At 40.7% G+C, this 4,905-nt stretch overlaps 1 long non-coding RNA gene across 1 annotated transcript; it reads left to right on the forward strand.

The window, feature by feature from the left end:
* Nucleotides 1-3,173: 3,173 nt before the first annotated feature.
* LOC131382456 (uncharacterized) lies at nt 3,174-4,158 on the forward strand. The gene is made up of 2 exons (XR_009211964.1): nt 3,174-3,363; nt 3,964-4,158. It is a non-coding gene; the product is annotated as an uncharacterized LOC131382456 (long non-coding RNA).
* The last annotated feature ends 747 nt before the right edge of the window (nt 4,159-4,905 follow it).

Consider the following 4,905-nt stretch of genomic DNA (forward strand, 5'->3'; position numbering starts at 1 on the left):
CTCAAGTCTATTTCTAATTCTAGAATGTGAGGCTAATCATTCCTAGAGAGGAGGTCCAGCTTTACCCAGGGCCAGGCTTTTTGGTGAGGAAGGAGAGGTGAGAAATGGATTTGGGGAACTTTGAAGCATGCTTGCTCAGCCTTCTCTGTAAGGCCCTGATCAAAGGCTGGTCTTTCCATGGTATGTTTCCCCAAAACTCCCCCTCCCAAGTCAGAATTGCTGGGACCTTTTAAAGCTTTTTCAGCACATTACTCCTCTAGTGGTTGTAAGCTTGTTAAAGGCAGGAATCCAGATTTATGCAGGTACACAGTAGGCACTCAACAGTATTTGGAAAATGGAATGGAATTCCAGGGAATCAGAAACTAATAATCATAGCTACCATTTATCAAGTATCTGCTGGTATATCTAATCACAGTAACTCAGTGAGCTAGGCGTGATTATTCCCACTTCCCAGACAAGGAAGTGGAGGCTTAGAATAGTGATGACAGCAAGTAAGAGGCAGAGATGGAACTCAAACATAGCATTTGCACCAACTCCAAAATCATCAAACAGCCATGTCTTAGTTGGCTACCCACACTGACACTGGGATTTGCTTGGTTTGGGGTGGTGTTAATTTTTTATTGTTTTTTAATATAAGAAAGTTAGCAAAAGAAGATGGATTTACTTGCAGAAAGCAAGCCGACTTCATTCTGAAGTCCCTGTGTGCGCATTCCCACTGGATGTCTAGATTCCTTACAGAGATGGAGCCTCAGAGTGAAATGACAGGTACAGTTCTTTGGGGGAGAAGAAAAGAAGCTTGAAGATTTCAACATATAGTATTAGAAAACAATTCCATTTCTACCAACAGTTTGAAACAAAAGCTTTCATGATATCACAGGTGCCTAAGGTGACAGAAGCTCTACTTGCAGAGCTGTTTTCTTTTCCATCATTCAGACCAACACATTTATTACACTGGTGCTTTTAGCAATCAGTCAAGATTGAGTCAGATGCCAGGATAATTTTCCCTGCCAAATTGCTTTTTCCATCACAATTAGTCTTTTTAAGGACCTTACGAAACAACAAATGTGTATACAATTCCCATACTGCCCCTCCAATTATAACTCAGCTAAGAAGTTGTATCAGTAATAAATTGCTGTAGATGAAAACATCAACTTCACCCACTCTATCACCAGTCTCTCCGTGTATTCTTAGATAACTCTTGGAATCAGGTGTAGGATTAAGAAAGGCTCATTTTAAAAAATAGAATGTATTATACAATCCAAAAATATGTTATTTAAATCAGTTCAGCTGTCTGGTTTACCCTAGTTGGGATTCTTTATAAAAGCTCTGGGCTTGGCCATCACCTATCTGCCCTCTAAAATCATTTTGTACAAAGCTGAGTCAGCCACTGCTCTTGAAACCCAGTTTCTTTTTTTCCGGAGCACAAAGACTACATTTTCCAGCCTGTCTTGCAATTAGGAGAGACTCTGTGACTGATTTCTGGCCAAAGGAAGGTACAGTAGGCTCCCCTTATCTGCAGTTTCACTTTTTGTGGTTTCAGTTACCCACGATCAGTCTCCATCCAAAAATATTAAATGGAAATTTCCAGAAATAAACAATTCATAAGTTTTAAATTTGTGCCATTCTGAGTAGCATGATGAAATCTCATGCTGTCTTGCCCTGTCCTCTCCAGTGACACAAATCATCCCTTGTCCAGCATATCCATGCTGTCTACCCTCCTGCCTGCTGGTCACTTTGTAGCCATCTAGGTTATCAGATTGGTGTCATGACATCGCAGTGCTTGAGTTTGATCACCCTTATTTTATCCAGTAATGGCTCCTCTGTGCAATAGTAATGATGTGGGCAATTGGGATATTCCAAAGAGAAGCTGTAAAGTACTTCCTTTAAGTGAAAAAGTGAAAGTTCTCAATATGGAAAGAAAAAAATTGTATGCTGAAGTTGCTAAGATCTATTTCAAGAACAAATCTCTCTGTGAAACTAAAGAAGGGAAAATAAATTGGTGCTAGTTTTGCTATCTCACCTCAAACTGCAAATGTTATGGCCACCATGTGTGTAAGTGCTTGATGAAAAAGCATTGAATTTGTGGTTGGAAGACATGAGCAGAAATGTGTTCCAGTTGATCCTGGCCGGGTTTGGTGCCATCCTCCATTTCAGGCATCCACTGAATGCATTCTGTACCCGAAAGTGCCGCTCCCATAAAAATCTCCCATGTGCGCTCCAGCCTGGGTGACAGAGCGAGACTCCGTCTCAAAAAAAAAAAAAAAAAAAACAATCTCCCATGAGGGAGTCTCCAGGTTCTTTCCTTATCTGTCCATGCTCAGGGCAACCTCAGCAACCTGGAGCTGAGCCTCCCCCAGCCTGGTTCCTGAAGGAATGAGGACTGTGGTTCTTCCTCCCCACCTACCCCACCCAAAACCTAGAAGGAGCTTAGTAAGACAGTTTAACGAGTAGGAAATAAGGTACTATTGCATTATAATTTGGCGGTTCATTTTAGCAGTTAGCTTACCCTAATAAGGACAGCTGATCGTTGTACTTCTCATCCTCTATCCTTATTGTTTATCTGTCTGCCTTTCCCACTATACTGCAAAGCCCACAGACCTGGAGGGCATGAAGCACATTCTCCTTGGTCACCTTATATCCTCAGTATGTAATATGGCACCCAGCACCTAGTAGGTCACTAATAAATATTTGTTAAAAAGATGCTGGGTGCATGGGCTTTACTTCTCTATGCTGGGTATAGCTCACTTGGATGCTGGACAATATTTAAAAATAATGATAATCAGATGAAAAAAAGTTTGTATATCTCTGGATTATATTACTTTGAATATTTCTGTAAATTGGATATCTGGTGGCTGACTACTGGTTTTCATCACAAATTTCCTTAATGCTGATAATAACGTATGTTTCTCCATGAACAATGGACAAACAATACAGAAGTTTTTACTAACTTTGTTTATGTAATGCCACTTTCTTTTATGGCTTTTTTTTTTTTTTTTTTTTTTTGACACACAGTTTCTGTCACCCAGGCTGGAGTACAGTGGCACGATCACAGCTCACTGCAGCCTCAACTTCCTGGGCTCAGGTGATTCTCCTGCATCAGCCTCCCGAGTAGCTGGGACTACAGGCATGCACCATCACACCGGCTAATTTTTTGCATTTTTAGTACAGATGGGGTTTCACCATGTTGGCCAGGCTGCTCTCTAACTTCTGGGCTCAAGTGATCCACCCACCTCAGCCTCTCAAAGTATTGGGAATACAGACAGAAGCCACTGCGCCTATCCTGTGATGCCACGTTCTTTCATGAAAACAACGGTGGCAGACAGAAGATGTCTGGAAATTCTTTGCTATTTCTCCCATTGAGAGGTATAATATACCACCCCTATCTTTGAATCTAGGCTTGTTGTGGAAATTACGTTCTGGGTGTTTAGAGACAAAGTCATAAGACTTGTAGCTTCTGCCTTGTTTCTTTTTCTTGAACACTTGCTTTTGGAGCCCTGAGCCTCCTCTATAAGAAGTCTGACTTCCCAAAAACCACCATGATGAAGAGGCCACACGTAGGGCTCTGGTTGATAACCCTCAAGTTCAGTCCCACCCTGCCAGTGCACTAGACATGAGATGCTATGGTCTGAGTGTTTGTGTTCCCCCAAAGCCATATGTTGAAACTTAATCACCAATGTGATAGTATCAGGAGGTGGGGCCTTTGGGATGTGATTAGGTCATGAGGTGGATCCCTCATCAATGGGATTAGTGCCCTTATAAGAGACCCAGGGAGCTTGTTTTGTTTGTTCTTTCCTTCCACCAGGTGAGGACACATTGAGAAGTCACTATCTATGAACTAGGAAGCAGGATCTCACCAGATATCGAATCTACTGATGACTTCATCTTGGACTTCTCAGCCTCCAGAACTGTGAGAAAAAAGGTCTGTTGTTTTTAAGTCACTCAGTCTATGGTATTTTATTACAGCATCCCGAATGGGCAAAGACATGGGTGAAGTTATCCAGGACCCTCCAAACCAGGCCATTCACATTCACCAGCTGAATTCCACCGAGTGACCCCAGTTAGTGCACATGGAACAGAAGAGTCACTCAGCTGAGCCCTGCTCAAAGCCCTAACCTACAAAATTGTGAGATATAATAAAGTGGTTGTTGTTTCAAGCCACTAAGTTTTGGGGTAGTTTGTTATACAGCAGTTGATAATTGGGACAGCAAATTATTTCACATTTCCTTGTTTGTCCAATAATATTTGCATTGAGACTTTTGATTTTGACAATATTGGTTGATCATTTGCTAGCTGCCAAGTAATTTCAGTTCTTTTCCTATCTGTATCCGTGACTTGCAATTGAATAAGAGAAGGTTGGGACACCAAGAGAAACAGATTTAATTCTGGACCATATTTAACCCTCTATAAAGCTTTTTATTTTAAAGCAGTAATTAGTAATATGCATTGGCAATACAGTCTCCAGTTTAAAAAGCACTTTTGGGCTTTAGGGAGGTAAATGAAATCAGTTTTAAAATATATATCAATGTATGCCAAATTTTATTTTAATTTATGTTAGTAGCTATGTTCCTCTGGGAAGCAATCAATATGGTAAAAGGCAAAATTATGCGTATGTGAAAAATGTAGGCTTAATTTAAAGGCAACTTTAGCTGAAAAGTAATTAATAAAGGAAAGGAAACTAATTTTTATTGAGTGCTACTATAGGCTGAGTACTTTATATGACAATGTTATAAGTAATTTTTAAATGGGGAGTTATACAATTTGCCTAAAGTCACTCAGCTGGTAAGTGGTAGGCTGGATTCCGCCCAAATCTGATGGATCCAAAGTCTGTGTTTTTCTCCTTTGCAGAGGTTATTCATCTGAAAGAGTCCAGGTCTCCAAACGTGGTTCTCAAAGAACTAGAAAGCA

The sequence above is a fragment of the Hylobates moloch genome, unplaced genomic scaffold (genome assembly GCF_009828535.3).
Source record: "Hylobates moloch isolate HMO894 unplaced genomic scaffold, HMol_V3 SCAFFOLD_1, whole genome shotgun sequence".
Lineage (NCBI taxonomy): Eukaryota > Metazoa > Chordata > Mammalia > Primates > Hylobatidae > Hylobates > Hylobates moloch.